This window comes from Procambarus clarkii, chromosome 15 (assembly GCF_040958095.1).
Source record: "Procambarus clarkii isolate CNS0578487 chromosome 15, FALCON_Pclarkii_2.0, whole genome shotgun sequence".
Lineage (NCBI taxonomy): Eukaryota > Metazoa > Arthropoda > Malacostraca > Decapoda > Cambaridae > Procambarus > Procambarus clarkii.
In genome coordinates this window covers 48,336,274-48,356,732 of record NC_091164.1, presented here as the reverse complement: position 1 = coordinate 48,356,732, position 20,459 = coordinate 48,336,274, and positions in this window count along the sequence as shown.

Sequence of the window (20,459 nt, the reverse complement as noted above, 5' to 3'; positions counted from 1 at the left end):
AATAACGAAGATGTGCGAGGGAACAAAGGTGGAGGACAAGAGCTGGAGCTCGGTAACTAAATTACTGTATTGAACTACGTTTGAAATATGATTATTTAAATTTTAGAGGGATTGGACTGTTAGTATTCATTATACGACAGGGGACTAAGGCGGGGAATGTGAGCTAGAACTTGCTTACTAACACGATTTATTTGTATAAAACTAACTGGTTAATGAAAAAAGGAATAAAACATTACGATGTCAGAAAATAGCTGAACTGAATGAAAGGAGAGAGAGAGAGGGTGGAGGGACGGTCCAGATATTATTATGGAGAAGATAAGATAAGATTACCGAGGTGACCTACATGAAGAGTCTGGCTGGCCAGGCGTAAGGTAAATAAAGGTGACGCGAGAGATTGTGAGGTAAGGGGGGGGAGGGAGGGGGTGTGAGGTACAAGCGGGAGAGGCAGGGGGAGGGAAAACCCTGGCCCGCACAGAACATTTGGGACCTGAAAACCCTGGCCCGCACAGGTGATTTTCTAAATTTACCTGCAAACCATGGCTCACACAGACGGATTTTGTAAGTTGAAAACAGGTAAAATATGTCCGTAGAGTTCTCCTGGAAATGCCGGCTCTTAAACGCGAATTTGAATTTCTCCCATAAGACCTTAACAAACTTCTAAGTCTCGGAAATTATTTTTCTCATAAGAATTCCATACTTCTAAAATTTCGGAAATTATTTTCCTCATGAGAAATCCTTAATCCCAAATCTGTGAGTCCCCAAATTCACCTGAAACCCCCCAAGCGCTACACTTGATATTTTAAATTTACCTGAAAACCCCCAAGCGCTACACGTGATTTTTTTTCCCAGAAAAAAAAATCACCTGTGGCGCTTACCCCCTACTACTTGTGTGTAGTGTACGTGTAGTGTGTGTGTAGTGTATGTGTAGTGTGTGTGTAGTGTATGTGTAGTGTGTGTGTAGTGTACATGTAGTGTACGTGTAGTGTATGTGTAGTGTACGTGTAGTGTGTGTGTAGTGTATGTGTAGTGTACATGTAGTGTATGTGTAATGTACGTGTAGTGTGTGTGTAGTGTACGTGAAGTGTACGTGTAGTGTATGTGTATGTGTTGTGTATGTGTAGTGTATGTGTAGTGTGTGTGTATTGTACGTGTAGTGTATGTGTAGTGTGTGTGTAGTGTATGTGTAGTGTATGTATAGTGTATGTGTAGTGTATGTGTGTAGTGTAGTGTATGTGTGTGGTGTAGTGTACGTAAAGTGTACGTGTAATGTATGTGTAGTGTATGTGTAGTGTACGTGTAGTGTATGTGTAGTGTGTGTGTAGTGTATGTGTAGTGTATGTATAGTGTGTGTGAAGTGTGTGTGTAGTGTATGTGTAGTGTACGTGTAGTGTATGTGTAGTATATGTGTAGTGTGTGTGTAGTGTACGTGTAGTGTATGTGTAGTGTACATGTAGTGTACGTGTAGTGTGTGTGTAGTGTACATGTAGTGTACGTGTAGTGTGTGTGTAGTGTACGTGTAGTGTGTGTGTAGTGTATGTGTAGTGTGTGTGTAGTGTACGTGTAGTGTACGTGTAGTGTACGTGTAGTGTGTGTGTAGTGTATGTGTAGTGTACATGTAGTGTATGTGTAGTGTACGTGTAGAATGTGTGTAGTGTACGTGAAGTGTACGTGTAGTGTATGTGTAGTGTGTGTGTAGTGTACGTGTAGTGTGTGTGTAGTGTATGTGTAGTATATGTGTAGTGTGTGTGTAGTGTCTAGTGTTATGATCTCAGCCTACAGGAGAAACGAGTCTCCCTCCTTGAGAGTTATTCGTCAAGCCTGACCTGATTAGAAGGTCTAGCGAATATTGAAGTGATAACGCATATGTAAAATAGTTGCTTGGATATGTATAACAGTTTGAGATCATGGGCAATGAAGAAGAAAACAGATAAATGACTGGCGAGGAGATGTGGACATTTTGCTGGAGGCGTGAGGCTCGCTTCCGGAGGACCTTGACCTCACTTGAGTGCCAGACATCGCAGGGGGAAGCCGCGCTCCATTTGAGCTCCCGCCAGAAGGGAACCCCTAGTGATATATCTCGAAGAGAAGAGAAGTGTGTAGACGTGCCAGCTGTGGAACCGAGCTGGGAACGTTGTGGTATCAAGTCCTGGTCGACGAGCAGAGTTTAATAAGCTACTCAGAGGCATTTTCGTGGGCTGTGTGGAGCGCCCTGACCAGACGCCGTCAGAGGAAAAGCGCCCTCGATCAGTTAATCTGTGGTTTGTCTTTTGGGGGAAGAAGTTGCTGAGAACTTCGAAGCCAGCAGATGAAGTAGCTGATGAGACTCCAAGGTAGTGGAGCAGAGGACCTCGAGCTGTGAGGAGAAGCAGCAGTGAAGAGGAGTGTCACGTGCTTCTGTATAGGTGGAGAAGCACCATAGTTGCTCGGGGAAACTTCATGGTGTAGCAGCCAAGAGAGCTGTGGAGGACCCTAGCAGAAGGGTGAAGCACCGTAGTTGCTCAAGGAAACTTCATGATAGCAGCCTGGAGGAGCTGCAGAGGATCCTGGTAGTGAAGCCCGGAAGAACCTAAGGATATTAGGGTAGTGAACTTCCAGAGGTGGAAGGGGAAGTTCTGGTGGATTACTTATAGGGAGTTGATAGTGTTTGGTTGTCATTAGCGTGCAAGACGCAGTGAGAGGTGAGTGACTGTTGGCATTCTTATGTCAAGGAGTTTTTTATACTGAAGTATCAATGAACATTTATACTGGTATATGTTATTGCATTCAAATGCTGATTTTCTATATATATATGTTATCTTGCTGATGGTGCAACAGTGTATGTAGGCTTCATCAACTTTAGGAGGTTGATAGTATCAGGTGGTGAACCAGGAGATAGGATACCACTTGATAAGCTGATAATAGAGTTCTGAGGGTGTTGGAGTGCAACCTGATTGTGATATTATAGAGTATAGGATTCATTATTATTATATGTGTGTATGTATCGTGTATGTGCTTTGTCCAGTAAATGTGTCACAATTTGCTGGTGTTTGCCCTTGTCCTAGTGAGGCTTCCCAGGAGGTAGTAAAGAAGGAGAGAGAGAGAGAAAGAACCAAGAACCACTGCCATGGACAGGGTAGGAGGTAATACTAGTAAGTCATAGGGGATTGAGGAGATCATATCTCATAAGGAGAGAGTGGGGAGTCACAGCGGCTCAAGTGGGTGTTTGCACGTGACAACGAGGCTAAGTGTTGGAGCCGCATCCCCTAAACGTGTGACGTTGAGCCCCTCTCCAAGAGCCAGAAGCGCCAAGGGTGATCTCCTAGTATAAGCACTCTGCCGAGTTGTGAGTTGGGTTGTCCATAGAGAAGGATCAACGACGACAACACCAACCAACCCACAGTCTGTAATAAATTGGGGGCCTGTGTCCGGGAGAGTGAACTGACACACCCACACCCTGTCCAAGAGTGGATTTGTACACCCCTGCTGAGATAAACTGTGTGACCGCAGGTGTATACTCTCTCTCTTGGGAAGACTCACAGGACAAAGATGGATAAGGTGCAAGCGTTTGTGGAGTCAGGCAAGCCTGAGGACTTGGAAGGTTGCACGAGGGATCAATTGAAACAAATAGCAGAAAAATGTGGCCTTAGGTTGAAAGCATCTAAAGTAGCTGGGATGAAGGATGAGATCCTGAGGCAGTTAAGAGCCAAAAATGAAGCGGCAGAGCAAGGAGCCCAAAAAGGAGCTGAAAGTGGAAAGGAGGATGATGGGCAGGATGAAGTGAGATCCCAGGGATCGAGTAGGAGCAGCAAGAGTAGCCGCAGTAGCGGGAGTAGCCGAAATAGGAGCTTGGAGAGATTCCAGTTAGAGCTCCAGATGCAGCAACAACGAGAGGACAAGGAGAGACAGTTCCAGCTGGAAAAGATGAAATTAGAACTCCAGATGAAAAATGAAGCAGAGAAGGAAAAAGAAAAAACCAGACTGGAAATAGAAAAAGAGAAAGCAAGACTAGAGGTGGAGAAAGAAAAAGAGAAAACCAGAGTAAGAGAACTGGAGTTGGAACAGGAGAAAGAAAAAGCCCAAGTCGAAAAAGAAAAAGAGAGAACAAAACAAATGCAGATAGAAGCGAATAGAACCTTGGCTGAGCAAAGGATTGAACATGGGTTGCCAGAGAGCACCACCCAGGTATCACACCCACCAGATGTTAGGGTTAGGGAGAAGGACATTCCCTTGTTTGTTCCCGAAGAGGCAGAGAGCTTTTTCGAGCACTTTGAAAAAGTAGCCAGTATCAAGGAGTGGCCACAGGAGGAATGGGCCCAGCTGGTCCAGTTAAGATTGACCGGTGCAGCCAGGGAGGCATACACCCAATTGTCACTGGAAGAGTGCCAGGATTATGCCACGGTAAAGAGCAGCATATTGCGCTCGTTTCAGTTAACCCCAGAAGCTTATAGAAAGCGTTTCAGAGAGATGGTGAAAGTTGGAGCATGTACGTTTGCTGAGACAGCAAGGGATCTGGAAAGACGATTCCAGAAGTGGATTGAGGCTGCTGGAGTTGGATCTTACGCTGACCTGAAGCAACTGATGGTCATGGAGAAGTTCTTGGAGATGATGCATCCCGAAACAAAGTTCAAGATCCAAGAAGCAAGGATAAAGGAGGTGAAAGATGCCGCAGATAGGGCGGATATGATTACTGAAGCATACAAGAGCTTAAGAGAGAACAGAGTAAGAAGCGAGGCGAGACGCAGAAATAGCAGACCCAGTGGAGTCTGGGGAGGAAGAAGTTTTGGGGGGCAGACAAGCAGACCAGCTAGTTTTAAGCCCCAGGAAGGAAAGTTGCCGAGTCCGCCTGCTGGAGGTAAGCAGGAAAATAAAAATGTGCAGAGGAGACAAGAGTCCAATGAAGCTCCACAGAGTATGAGTAGTACATCTGGCCCGAGGAACTCCAATACGAGTGGGCAGAGTCAGAGCCACTCGGGGGCGTATAGGAGAGATTTCTCCCAAATGAGATGCTACAAGTGCAACAGATCAGGTCACATGATGCGAGATTGTCGGCAGGGCAAGAGAGTCGTGGCCCTGACGACATGTGATCCCCGGAAGAAGTACGTTGATGTACAACAAGACAAACCACAGAAGGTAGATTTGATGAACGAGCGGTATAGGCCGTTCATTAGTAAAGGTTGGGTCGCATAGAAGGTCAACCCGAGGTGGAGGTTAGTATCCTCAGGGATACTGGAGCCAATCAGAGCTTGATTCTGAGAGGCCTAATAAGAAATGATCGACTGTTAGCTGGCAGTAGGAGGATAAAGGTTCATGGGTTGTTGTCTAAGAGTGACATGCCCGTGTGTGCTGTCCAGTTGAAGTCAGATTATTTGTCGGCGGAGGTGATGTTGGGAGTGTGCCCCAACATACCTGTTCCAGGAGTCCAAGTGATCCTGGGGAACGACTTGTGTGGGTCCAAGGTGCTGCCAGAGCTGATAGTAAAAGCTGTGCCGGAGGTGAACCAGAAGGACCGCGGTACAAGTGGAACGCCGGACAAGATAGATCTAGCCAGCATCCTTGAAAATGAGGCAGAGGACAGTCAAGTCATCGTATACCCGGCCTGTGTAGTGACAGAGTCGGACGTAGCCGCCGAGGAAGACATTGGAGATGATATGGCAGTGTCGACTCCACCAAGGGAGGAGGTCAACATGGACATGTCTGGGCTGTTCGACGAAGGTCGAGCTCAGAAGAATGAGGATTCGAGGAGACAGGAAGTGAAAATGACCCTACCTGAAAAGTTCAGCGTGAACCGAGCGGACCTGATTAGGGCTCAGAAAGAGGAGTTTATAGATCTAATCAGGGAGGCAAAAGGGGGAAATTCATGTCCGGAGTCCCCCGTGTATTACTACTTGGACGATGATGTACTAATGAGGAAATGGCGACCGGACAAAGCCGGCGCAGATAAGGTATGGTTGGAGAAGCACCAAGTGTTAGTGCCGAAGGAGTTTAGGGCGGCTGTGTTAGAACTAGCCCACTCCGTAGATATGGCAGGGCACTTGGGGGTGAAGAAGACCTTAAATAAGGTGCAGGAGCACTTCTACTGGCCGAACGTGTGGAAGGAGGTAAAGAAATATTGTAGGACATGTTTGGCGTGCCAACGTGCAGGTAAGCCGGCTCCGGCTATACCAAAGGCACCCTTAAAGCCCATACCGGCATCTGGCGAGCCTTTTGAGAGAGTCTTGATAGACTGTGTAGGTCCGTTGCCGAGGACCAGAAAAGGCCACGAGTACTTACTGACCATAATGTGCACGGCCACCCGTTTCCCTGAAGCAATCCCCCTGAGAAGAGTGACGTCGAGAGCCGTTCTGGATAGACTACAGAACTACATTGCGTGGGTAGGAATGCCCAAGGTTATCCAGACGGACCAGGGGAGTGTCTTCCAGTCGAAGTTGTTTAGAGAAACTGTGAAAGGATGGAGAGTAGAGCAAGTGCGCTCGTCACCGTATCACCCTCAGTCGCAGGGAGCATTGGAGCGTTTCCATGGAACGCTAAAGAGCTTGTTGAGGATATACTGCGCTGAGGAAGGGAGTAGTTGGGACGAGGCATTACCATCCGTGTTGTTCGCCATCAGGGATGCGGTAGTAGAATCACTCGGATTCACCCCATTTCAACTGGTGTACGGACACTCCGTGAGGAGCCCAGTGGGCGCGCTGAAGGAGCAGCTCACCGTGGATAGGCCTAAGGTGGACGTGGGAAAATATGTGAAGACTTTTAGAGAGCGACTCTCTAGGGCCAGAGATTTGGCCAAGGAAAAGTTGAGGACATCCCAGGCATAGATGGTAAGGTACCACGACAGGAAGGCGAAGGGCAGGAAATTTCAAGAAGGAGATCAGGTGTTAGTCCTGCTACCGGTAAAAGGAAGTATATACGAGTCGAGATTTTGTGGACCATATACCATCCAGAAGGCATTAGGGGATGTGAATTATGTAATCCACATGCCAGATCGTCCGAGGAAGTCACAGGTTTGCCACGTGAACATGATAAAGAGGTACTATGACAGAGATAAGCCTCTAGGCGATGAAGAACCGATGGAAACCCCATTGCAGGCGACGGTGCTGTGTGGAGGAGACGGAAAAGGGATAGAAGAGGAGAACTGTAAGTTAGAGAAGGCCGATGGCGCGAAGATATCAAATACAGAAAGCCTGGCCAAGATAGGTGAGCGTCTGGGTCATTTGGAGGATGACCAACGACAGGAGCTAGTGGAGATCCTACGGAGGAATAAGTCGTTATTCACGGACGTGCCTAGAAGACACCGCGGAACGGTGCACGAAGTGAATGTAGGGAGTGCTGAGCCCATCAAGCAGCACCCTTACAGAGTTAACCCGGAGAAAGCAGCGGCAATGAGAGCAGAAGTGAAGTATCTGCTAGATAACGACTTGGCAGAGGTTAGCGACAGTGACTGGAGTTCGCCGTGCCTCCTCGTGAAGAAGAGTGACGGCACGTACCGGTTCTGTACCGATTATAGGAAAGTGAATGCACTCACGGTCGCTGACTCGTTTCCGATACCGCGCATTGACGATTGCATAGATCGGATTGGGAGTGCACGGTATGTCTCGAAGATAGACCTGTTGAAGGGATACTACCAGATTCCCCTGTCTGAGAAGGCCAAGAGGATCTCAGCGTTCGTGACACCCGGCGGCTTGTACCAATATAAAGTGGTGCCGTTCGGAATGAAGAATAGTGGTAGTTGTTTTCAACGAGTAATGAATCAGGTATTACAAGGCGCGACTGGATGTGCAGTGTACATCGATGATATTGTGGTGTTCGCTGATTCCTGGAAGGATCACGTGGATCGACTTTTAGATTTGTTCGATCGGTTGGAGAAGGCCAACATGACGATCAACTTGGCAAAAAGCGAGTTCGGGAGAGCCCGCCTGGAGTACCTTGGATATATAGTAGGGCAAGGCGAGGTTGCTCCGGTAAGAACAAAGGTGGAGGCCATTGACAACTTCCCGGTGCCCAGGAGTAAGAAAGAATTGTTGAGATACCTCGGTATGATTGGGTATTACCGGAAGTTCTGTGAAAATTTCTCCACCGTAGCCGCTCCTATGACGAGTTTGCTATCAAAGAGCAAGAAGTGGGAGTGGAATGGAACAGCACAAGAAGCGTTTGAGAAGACCAAAAGACTGTTGACTGAGGCACCTGTACTAGTGTCGCCAGATTTTGAAACGCCGTTTACGTTATTTGTAGATGCCAGTGATATAGGGGCCGGAGCTGTACTGACGCAGCAGAATGATGGAATTTACCGCCCCGTGTCCTTCTTCTCGAAGAAGTTCGTTAAGCACCAGAGGTCGTACAGTACAGTTGAGAAAGAGACTTTGGCCCTGGTGATGGCATTGAAACATTTTGAAGTGTATGTGAGTGGGGGGGACACCCAGTGACGGTGTATACAGACCATAATCCCCTAGTTTTCCTGAAGAAAATGAAGCATGCAAACCAGAGATTAACCAGATGGTTTTTATCGCTCCAAGAGTATGACCTGGTGATAACGCACATAAGAGGGCGAGACAATGTAGTAGGCTGATGCGTTATCTCGAGCCTAGCCACTAGAATAACTCTCAAAAATAAGGGGAGGGGAGTGTTATGATCTCAGCCTACAGGAGAAACGAGTCTCCCTCCTTGAGAGATATTCGTCAAGCCTGACCTGATTGGAAGGTCTAGCGAATATTGAAGTGATAACGCATATGTAAAATAGTTGCTTGGATATGTATAACAGTTTATCATGGGCAATGAAGAAGAAAACAGATAAATGACTGGCGAGGAGATGTGGACATTTTGCTGGAGGCGTGAGGCTCGCTTCCGGAGGACCTTGACCTCACTTGAGTGCCAGACATCGCAGGGGGAAGCCGCGCTCCATTTGAGCTCCCGCCAGAAGGGAACCCCTAGTGATATATCTCGAAGAGAAGAGAAGTGTGTAGACGTGCCAGCTGTGGAACCGAGATGGGAACGTTGTGGTATCAAGTCCTGGTCGACGAGCAGAGTTTAATAAGCTACTCAGAGGCATTTTCGTGGGCTGTGTGGAGCGCCCTGACCAGACGCCGTCAGAGGAAAAGCGCCCTCGATCAGTTAATCTGTGGTTTGTCTTTTGGGGGAAGAAGTTGCTGAGAACTTCGAAGCCAGCAGATGAAGTAGCTGATGAGACTCCAAGGTAGTGGAGCAGAGGACCTCGAGCTGTGAGGAGAAGCAGCAGTGAAGAGGAGTGTCACGTGCTTCTGTAGAGGTGGAGAAGCACCATAGTTGCTCGGGGAAACTTCATGGTGTAGCAGCCAAGAGAGCTGTGGAGGACCCTAGCAGAAGGGTGAAGCACCGTAGTTGCTCAAGGAAACTTCATGATAGCAGCCTGGAGGAGCTGCAGAGGATCCTGGTAGTGAAGCCAGGAAGAACCTAAGGATATTAGGGTAGTGAACTTCCAGAGGTGGAAGGGGAAGTTCTGGTGGATTACTTATAGGGAGTTGATAGTGTTTGGTTGTCATTAGCGTGCAATACGCAGTGAGAGGTGAGTGACTGTTGGCATTCTTATGTCAAGGAGTTTTTTATACTGAAGTATCAATGAACATTTATACTGGTATATGTTATTGCATTCAAATGCTGATTTTCTATATATATATGTTATCTTGCTGATGGTGCAACAGTGTATGTAGGCTTGATCAACTTGAGGAGGTTGATAGTATCAGGTGGTGAACCAGGAGATAGGATACCACTTGATAAGCTGATAATAGAGTTCTGAGGGTGTTGGAGTGCAACCTGATTGTGATATTATAGAGTATAGGATTCATTATTATTATATGTGTGTATGTATCGTGTATGTGCTTTGTCCAGTAAATGTGTCACAATTTGCTGGTGTTTGCCCTTGTCCTAGTGAGGCTTCCCAGGAGGTAGTAAAGAAGGAGAGAGAGAGAGAAAGAACCAAGAACCACTGCCGTGGACAGGGTAGGAGGTAATACTAGTAAGTCATAGGGGATTAAGGAGATCATATCTCATATGGAGAGAGTGGGGAGTCACAGCGGCTCGAGTGGGTGTGTGCACGTGACAACGAGGCTAAGTGTTGGAGCCGCATCCCCTAAACGTGTGACGTTGAGCCCCTCTCCAAGAGCCAGAAGCGCCAAGGGTGATCTCCTAGTATAAGCACTCTGCCTGAGTTGTGGGTTGGGTTGTCCATAGAGAAGGATCAACGACGACAACACCAAATAACCCACAGTCTATAATACTGTGTAGTGTACGTGTAGTGTATGTGTAGTGTACGTGTAGTGTACGTGTAGTGTACATGTAGTGTACGTGTAGTGTGTGTGTAGTGTACATGTAGTGTACGTGTAGTGTGTGTGTAGTGTACGTGTAGCATGTGTGTAGTGTATGTGTAGTGTGTGTGTAGTGTGTGTGTAGTGTACGTGTAGTGTACGTGTAGTGTACGTGTAGTGTATGTGTAGTGTACATGTAGTGTATGTGTAGTGTACGTGTAGTGTGTGTGTAGTGTACGTGTAGTGTATATGTATGTGTAGTGTATGTGTAGTGTGTGTGTAGTGTACTTGTAGTGTACGTGTAGTGTATGTGTAGTGTATGTGTAGTGTGTGTGTAGTGTATGTGTAGTGTGTGTGTATTGTACGTGTAGTGTATGTGTAGTGTGTGTGTAGTGTATGTGTAGTGTATGTGTAGTGTATGTATAGTGTATGTGTAGTGTATGTGTGTAGTGTAGTGTATGTGTAGTGTATGTGTGTGGTGTAGTGTACGTAAAGTGTATGTGTACTGTATGTGTAGTGTATGTGTAGTGTACGTGTAGTGTATGTGTAGTGTGTGTGTAGTGTATGTGTAGTGTATGTGTAGTGTGTGTTTAGTGTATGTGTAGTGTGTGTGTAGTGTACATGTAGTGTACGTGTAGTGTATGTGTAGTGTACGTGTAGTGTGTGTGTAGTGTATGTGTAGTGTACATGTAGTGTATGTGTAATGTACGTGTAGTGTGTGTGTAGTGTACGTGAAGTGTACGTGTAGTGTATGTGTATGTGTAGTGTACGTGTAGTGTGTGTGTAGTGTACGTGTAGTGTATGTGTATGTGTAGTGTATGTGTAGTGTATGTGTAGTGTGTGTGTATTGTACGTGTAGTGTATGTGTAGTGTGTGTGTAGTGTATGTGTAGTGTATGTATAGTGTATGTGTAGTGTATGTGTGTAGTGTAGTGTATGTATGTGGTGTAGTGTACGTAAAGTGTACGTGTAATGTATGTGTAGTGTATGTGTAGTGTACGTGTAGTGTATGTGTAGTGTGTGTGTAGTGTATGTGTAGTGTATGTATAGTGTGTGTGAAGTGTGTGTGTAGTGTACGTGTAGTGTATGTGTAGTGTACGTGTAGTGTATGTGTAGTATATGTGTAGTGTGTATGTAGTGTGTGTATAGTGTACGTGTAGTGTATGTGTAGTGTACATGTAGTGTACGTGTAGTGTGTGTGTAGTGTACATGTAGTGTACGTGTAGTGTGTGTGTAGTGTACGTGTAGTGTGTGTGTAGTGTATGTGTAGTGTGTGTGTAGTGTGTGTGTAGTGTACGTGTAGTGTACGTGTAGTGTACGTGTAGTGTGTGTGTAGTGTATGTGTAGTGTACATGTAGTGTATGTGTATTGTACGTGTAGTGTGTGTGTAGTGTACGTGAAGTGTACGTGTAATGTGTATGTGTATGTGTAGTGTATGTGTAGTGTGTGTGTAGTGTACTTGTAGTGTACGTGTAGTGTATGTGTATGTGTAGTGTATGTGTAGTGTGTGTGTAGTGTATGTGTAGTGTGTGTGTATTGTACGTGTAGTGTATGTGTAGTGTGTGTGTAGTGTATGTGTAGTGTATGTGTAGTGTATGGATAGTGTATGTGTAGTGTATGTGTGTAGTGTAGTGTATGTGTAGTGTATGTGTGTGGTGTAGTGTACGTAAAGTGTACGTGTAATGTATGTGTAGTGTATGTGTAGTGTACGTATAGTGTGTGTGTAGTGTGTGTGTAGTGTATTTGTAGTGTATGTATAGTGTGTGTGAAGTGTGTGTGTAGTGTACGTGTAGTGTATGTGTAGTGTACGTGTAGTGTATATGTAGCATATGTGTAGTATATGTGTAGTGTGTGTGTAGTGTGTGTGTATTGTACTTGTAGTGTATGTGTAGTGTACATGTAGTGTACGTGTAGTGTGTGTGTAGTGTACATGTAGTGTACGTGTAGTGTGTGTGTAGTGTACGTGTAGTGTGTGTGTAGTGTATGTGTAGTGTACGTGTAGTGTGTGTGTAGTGTATGTGTAGTGTGTGTGTAGTGTATGTGTAGTGTGTGTGTAGTGAGTGTGTAGTGTACGTGTAGTGTGTGTGTAGTGTACATGTAGTGTACGTGTAGTGTATGTGTAGTTTATGTGCAGTGTATGTGTAGTGTATGTGTTGTGTATGTGTAGTGTACGTGTAGTGTACGTGTAGTGTGTGTGTAGTGTATGTGTAGTGTACGTGTAGTGTACGTGTAGTGTGTGTGTAGTGTATGTGTAGTGTATGTGTAGTGTGTGTGTAGTGTATGTGTAGTGTGTGTGTAGTGTACATGTAGTGTACGTGTAGTGTATGTGTAGTGTACGTGTAGTGTGTGTGTAGTGTATGTGTAGTGTACATGTAGTGTATGTGTAATGTACGTGTAGTGTGTGTGTAGTGTACGTGAAGTGTACGTGTAGTGTATGCGTAGTGTACGTGTAGTGTGTGTGTAGTGTACTTGTAGTGTACGTGTAGTGTATATGTAGTGTATGTGTAGTGTATGTGTAGTGTGTGTGTATTGTACGTGTAGTGTATGTGTAGTGTGTGTGTAGTGTATGTGTAGTGTATGTATAGTGTATGTGTAGTGTATGTGTGTAGTATAGTGTATGTGTGTGGTGTAGTGTACGTAAAGTGTACGTGTAATGTATGTGTAGTGTATGTGTAGTGTACGTGTAGTGTATGTGTAGTGTGTGTGTAGTGTATGTGTAGTGTATGTGTAGTGTACGTGTAGTGTATGTGTATGTGTAGTGTATGTGTATGTGTAGTGTATGTGTAGTGTGTGTGTAGTGTACTTGTAGTGTACGTGTAGTGTATGTGTATGTGTAGTGTATGTGTAGTGTGTGTGTAGTGTATGTGTAGTGTGTGTGTATTGTACGTGTAGTGTATGTGTAGTGTGTGTGTAGTGTATGTGTAGTGTATGTGTAGTGTATGTATAGTGTATGTGTAGTGTATGTGTGTAGTGTAGTGTATGTGTAGTGTATGTGTGTGGTGTAGTGTACGTAAAGTGTACGTGTACTGTATGTGTAGTGTATGTGTAGTGTACGTGTAGTGTATGTGTAGTGTGTGTGTAGTGTATGTGTAGTGTATGTGTAGTGTGTGTGTAGTGTATGTGTAGTGTGTGTGTAGTGTACATGTAGTGTACGTGTAGTGTATGTGTAGTGTACGTGTAGTGTGTGTGTAGTGTATGTGTAGTGTACATGTAGTGTATGTGTAATGTACGTGTAGTGTGTGTGTAGTGTACGTGAAGTGTACGTGTAGTGTATGTGTATGTGTAGTGTACGTGTAGTGTGTGTGTAGTGTACTTGTAGTGTACGTGTAGTGTATGTGTATGTGTAGTGTATGTGTAGTGTATGTGTAGTGTGTGTGTATTGTACGTGTAGTGTATGTATAGTGTGTGTGTATTGTATGTGTAGTGTATGTATAGTGTATGTGTAGTGTATGTGTGTAGTGTAGTGTATGTGTGTGGTGTAGTGTATGTGTGTAGTGTAGTGTATGTGTGTGGTGTAGTGTACGTAAAGTGTACGTGTAATGTATGTGTAGTGTATGTGTAGTGTACGTGTAGTGTATGTGTAGTGTGTGTGTAGTGTATGTGTAGTGTATGTATAGTGTGTGTGAAGTGTGTGTGTAGTGTACGTGTAGTGTATGTGTAGTGTACGTGTAGTGTATGTGTAGTATATGTGTAGTATATGTGTAGTGTGTGTGTAGTGTGTGTGTAGTGTACGTGTAGTGTATGTGTAGTGTACATGTAGTGTACGTGTAGTGTGTGTGTAGTGTACGTGTAGTGTGTGTGTAGTGTATGTGTAGTGTACGTGTAGTGTGTGTGTAGTGTATGTGTAGTGTGTGTGTAGTGTATGTGTAGTGTGTGTGTAGTGTGTGTGTAGTGTACGTGTAGTGTGTGTGTAGTGTACATGTAGTGTACGTGTAGTGTATGTGTAGTGTATGTGCAGTGTATATGTAGTGTATGTGTTGTGTATGTGTAGTGTACGTGTAGTGTACGTGTAGTGTGTGTGTAGTGTATGTGTAGTGTACGTGTAGTGTACGTGTAGTGTGTGTGTAGTGTATGTGTAGTGTATGTGTAGTGTGTGTGTAGTGTATGTGTAGTGTGTGTGTAGTGTACATGTTGTGTACGTGTAGTGTATGTGTAGTGTACGTGTAGTGTGTGTGTAGTGTATGTGTAGTGTACATGTAGTGTATGTGTAAAGTACGTGTAGTGTGTGTGTAGTGTACGTGAAGTGTATGTGTAGTGTATGTGTATGTGTAGTGTACGTGTAGTGTGTGTGTAGTGTACTTGTAGTGTACGTGTAGTGTATGTGTATGTGTAGTGTATGTGTAGTGTATGTGTAGTGTGTGTGTATTGTACGTGTAGTGTATGTGTAGTGTGTGTGTAGTGTATGTGTAGTGTATGTATAGTGTATGTGTAGTGTATGTGTGTGGTGTAGTGTACGTAAAGTGTACGTGTAATGTATGTGTAGTGTATGTGTAGTGTACGTGTAGTGTATGTGTAGTGTGTGTGTAGTGTATGTGTAGTGTATGTATAGTGTGTGTGAAGTGTGTGTGTAGTGTACGTGTAGTGTATGTGTAGTGTACGTGTAGTGTATGTGTAGTATATGTGTAGTGTGTGTGTAGTGTGTGTGTAGTGTACGTGTAGTGTATGTGTAGTGTACATGTAGTGTACGTGTAGTGTGTGTGTAGTGTACATGTAGTGTACGTGTAGTGTGTGTGTAGTGTACGTGTAGTGTGTGTGTAGTGTATGTGTAGTGTGTGTGTAGTGTGTGTGTAGTGTACGTGTAGTGTACGTGTAGTGTACGTGTAGTGTGTGTGTAGTGTATGTGTAGTGTACATGTAGTGTATGTGTAGTGTACGTGTAGTGTGTGTGTAGTGTACGTGAAGTGAACGTGTAGTGTATGTGTAGTGTATGTGTAGTGTGTGTGTAGTGTACGTGTATTGTGTGTGTAGTGTATGTGTAGTGTATGTGTAGTGTGTGTGTAGTGTATGTGTAGTGTGAGTGTAGTGTACATGTAGTGTACGTGTAGTGTATGTGTTATTATATAGACTGTGGGTTGGTTGGTGTTGTCGTTGTTGGTCCTTCTCTACGGACAACCCAACCCACAACTTGGTAGAGTGCTTACACTTCACTAGGAGATCACACTAGGCGCTTCTGGCTCTTGGAGAGGGGCTCCACGTCACACGTTTAGGGGATGCGGCTCCAACACTCAGCCTCGTTGTCACGTGCACACACCCACTCGAGCCGCTGTGACTCCCCACTCTCTCCTTAGGTGATATGATCTCCTCAATCCCCTTTTGACTTATTAGTATTACCTTTTACCCTGTCCACAGCAGTGGTTCTTGGTTCTTTCTCTCTCCTTCTTTACTACCTCCTGGGAAGCCTCACTAGGACAAGGGCAAACACCAGCAAATTGTGACACATTTACTGGACAAAGCACATACACGATACATACACACATATAATAATAATGAATCCTATACTCTATAATATCACAATCAGGTTGCACTCCAATACCATCAGAACTCTATTATCAGCTTATCAAGTGGTATCCTATCTCCTGGTTCACCACCTGATACTATTAACCTCCTCAAGTTGGTCAAGCCTACACACTGTTGCACCATCAGCAAGATAACATATATATATAGAAAATCAGCATTTGAATGCAATAACATACCAGTATAAATGTTCATTGATACTTCAGTATAAAAAACTCCTTGACATAAGGATGCCAACAGTCACTCACCTCTCACTGCGTCTTGCACGCTACTGACAACCAAACACTATCAACTCCCTATAAGTAATCCACCAGAACTTCCCCTTCCACCTCTGGAAGTTCACAACCCTAATATCCTTAGGTTCTTCCAGGCTTCACTACCAGGATCCTCTGCAGCTCCTCCAGGCTGCTATCATGAAGTTTCCTTGTGCAACTACGGTGCTTCACCCTTCTGTTAGGTTCTTCCACAGCTCTCTTGGCTGCTACACCACCTCTACAGAAGCACGTGACACTCCTCTTCACTGCTGCTTCTCCTCACAGCTCGAGGTCCTCTGCTCCACTACCTTGGAGTCTCATCAGCTACATCATCTGCTGGCTTCGAAGTTCTCAGCAACTTCTTCCCCAAAGACAAACCTGCAACCCATCGACGTTCCAATAAAATGTTCCCCTTTAACACATAAACAAAAATAACCACACAATATGCTTGCCTCAAACCTCCATCTGTCCTCTACATACAGTGAGAGTGGACTCCCCCGTTTTGGGCGGGTCCATACTCCACCTCGCCTGGCGGTCCTCACTCACTGGGAGGGTCTTCCTCCATCCGGAGCCGGGCTCCCTCAGTCGTCCGCCAGCGCTCAGAGCGGACGGACGTCGCTCCGTGCTCCTCCCTCTTCACTCTCCTATTTCAGGCCTTCTGCCTTATTAAAACATGTCTAACTTATAAATAAACATTGCTACTGTCGCTGGGCACACGACCAAACTACAAGCGATCACTATGAACTGGCGTATATCGTGCTTACCACAGATTAATTGGTCAAGGGCGCTTTCCCTCTGACGGCGTCTGGTCAGGGCGCTCCCACGGCCCACAATAATGCTTCTGGGCGATTTAATATCTGCTCGTCGACCAGGACTTGAGACCACAACGTTCCCAGCTCGATTCCACAGCTGGTACGTCCGCACACTTCTCCTCTCTTCGAGATATATCACTAGGGGTTCCCTTCTGACGGGAGCTCAAACGGAGCGCGGCTTCCCCCTGCGATGTCTGGCACTCAAGTGAGGTCAAGGTCCCCCGGAAGCGAGCCTCACGCCTCCAGCAAAATGTCCACATCTCCTAGCCAGTCATTTATCTATTTTCTTCTTCATTGCCCATAATCTTAAATTGTTTTACATATCCAACCAGCTATTTTACATATGCGTTATCACCTCAATACTTGCTAGACCTTCTAGTTAGGTCAGGCTTGCTGAATAACTCTCAAGAAGGGAGACTCGTTTCTCCTGCAGGCTGAGATCATAACACTCCCCTCCCCTTATTTTTGAGAGTTATTCTAGTGGCAAAGCTCGGGATAATACATCCGCCACCACACTGTCTCGTTCCTCACCCGATATACTCTCTTAGGAGTCTACAATTAATTCGTTGCACCTTGCAACATCTGGCTCACAACTCGCCAGAAATATGATCTTCTCACAAACGATTTGACTTCTCTGACACCTCTTAGCTAGGCTGTCCTCCCTGGACGCCTGCACTCCATCGGTCCACTCTACTTACTGTCTCCACCCTCCGTTTCCTCGTCTTCTTCTCTTCCCGTCCAGAGTCAGACATCTGCTGTCTGTACCTCCTCTGTCGTCTTCACACTTCCATCTACTGCCATTATACTTCCGCCTCCTGTCATCATACTTCACTTCCTCGTCTTCATCGACGATCCTCCCTTGCGTCTCCGCATTTATCCAAGACCTCATCCTGTTCGACTCCCACCGAGTCCTCGGCTTTCTTCTATTCCTCCATGCTTGCATCCTCATCCTCTTCCTACACTTTTCACTTCTATACCACTCCATTTCTTCTCCTTCAACTCTTCTTCGTCCCCTAAAAGTTTCTTCGGGCACTGTACTACATCCAACAGCATTCGACCGTATGCGTCGTCTTGCCTCTCCCAGAGTGCTCGTAAGCATCTCTCCACACATACTGTCTCTTCTCCTTTCATTTTCCCGGCTATCACTCTTCTTCACTATCTCTCCTCCACGTTGTCTGCGAAACGTGTCAACTCTTGACATCTCAAACAACTTAACTCTACTATCCATATGCCTCTGTGCTCGTGGACAACGTGACGCTCTACTCCCGTCCTCGGTATGTCCACATCTTTCCTCATTCCTACTCAGCACAGTTGCATTCACCTTCCGATTCTTAATTTCAGCAGTCTGGGCTCTACTCAGGTCCGCTCTCTTCTCACGATTCTTCTTCGGCTGGGCCATCTTCACTTTTGACCTCACCGAGACTTCATTTTCCTGGGCTGGACCTTCATCAAACAGCCACGCTATGTCTACGTCGATATCTTCCACCGGCTGAATCGACACTGTCTCACCTTCTCCAGTGTCTACCTCGTCGGCCACCTCTGCCTTCGTCACTACCGAGACAGGGTACTCAATGGCTTGGCGGTCTCCTGACTCATCTCCTCGGATGTCAGTCAGGTTCACACTCTCAGGTGTCCCACCCGTGCAGTGGCCTTCTGGGCACTCCTCTGGCACAGTCTCCGCTACGACTCTCGGCAACACCTTTGTCCCGCACAAGTCATTTCCCAGGATCACTTGGACTCCTGGAACAGGTATGTCGGGGCACACTCCCAACATCACCTCCGCCGACACATATTCCGACCTTAGCTGGACAGTACATACGGGCATGTCACTCTCAGACAATAACCCATATACTCTCATCTTACTCCTGCCAGCTAACCGTCGATCATTCCCAATCAGGCTTCTCGTAATCAAGCTCTGATTAGCTCCGGTATCTCTTAAGATACCAACTTCTACCTCAGGTTGGCCTCCTACACTGATCCAACCTTTACTCATGAACGGCCTATACCTCTCGTTCACTAAATTCGCTCTCTGTGGTTTGTCTCGGAACACATTAGTATATTTGCTTCGGGGGTCACACATGGCCAGGGTCACAACTCTCTTGCCCTGCCGACAATATCGCATCACGTGACCCAATCCGTTACAATTGTAACATCTCATCTGGGAGAAATCTCTCCTATACGTACCAGAGTAGCTCTGACTCTGCCCACTCGCATGAGAATTCCTCGGGCCAGGTACACTACTTGCACTCTGTGGGGTTTTACTGGACTCTTGGTTTCCTGGATAACGATTAGTTTCTCGTCTGGCTCCTCCATCCTCACTTTCAGACGAAGTGCGCGACCTACTCTTCTGAGTTTTAGGGTATTTACTTTTATCTGCCCATTTATCAAAATTTTTCTCACCCCAGACTCTTCTGGGTCTCTCGTAATTTCTTCCTCCCCAGACTCCATTGGATCTGCCATTGCTGCGTCTCGCCTCGCTTCTCACTCTGTTCTCCCTCAAGCTATTGTACGCTTCAGTAATCATATCCGCCCTATCTGCGGCATCTTTCACCTCCATTATCCCTGCTTCTTGGATCTTGAACTTTGTTTCGGGATGCATCATCTCCAAGAACTTTTCCATGACCATCAGTTGCTTCAGGCCAGCATAAGATCCAACTCCAGCAGCCTCAATCCACTTCTGGAATCGTCTTTCCAGATCCCTTGCTGTCTCCGCAAACGTACACGCTCCAACTTTGATCATCTCTCTGAAGCGCTTCCTATAAGCTTCTGGGGTTAACTGAAACGAGCGCAATATGCTGCTCTTTACTGTGGCATAATCCTGGCACTCTTCCAGTGACAATTGGGTGTATGCCTCCCTGGCTGCACCGGTCAATCTTAACTGGACCAGCTGGGCCCATTCCTCCTGTGGCCACTCCTTGATACTGGCTACTTTCTCAAAATGCTCGAAGAAGCTCTCTGCCTCTTCGGGCACAAACAAGGGAATGTCCTTCTCCCTAACCCTAACATCTGGTGGGTGTGATACCTGGGTGGTGCTCTCTGGCAACCCATGTTCAATCCTTTGCTCAGCCAAGGTTCTATTCGCTTCTATCTGCATTTGTTTTGTTCTCTCTTTTTCTACTTCCAACCTGGTTTTCTCTTTTTCTACTTCCAGCCTGGTTTTCTCTTTTTCTACTTCCAGCCTGGTTTTCTCTTTTTCTACTTCCAGCCTGGTTTTCTCTTTTTCCTTCTCGGCTTCATTCTTCATCTGGAGTTCCAATTTCATCTTTTCCAGCTGGAACTGTCTCTCCTCACGCTGTTGTTGGATCTGGAGCTCTAACTGGAATCTCTCCAAGCTCCTATTTCGGCTACTCCTGCTACTGCGGCTACTCTTGCTGCTCCTACTCGATCCCTGGGATCTCACTTCATCCTGCCCATCATCCTCCTTTCTACTTTCAGCTCCTTCCTGGGCTCCTTGTTCTGCCGCTTCACTTCTGGCTCTCAACTGCCTCAGGATCTCATCCTTCATCCCAGCTACTTTAGATGCTTTCAACCTGATGCCACATTTTTCTGCTATTTGTTTCAATTGATCCCTCGTGCAACCTTCTAAATCCTCAGGCTTGCCTGACTCCACAAATGCTTGCACCTTATCCAT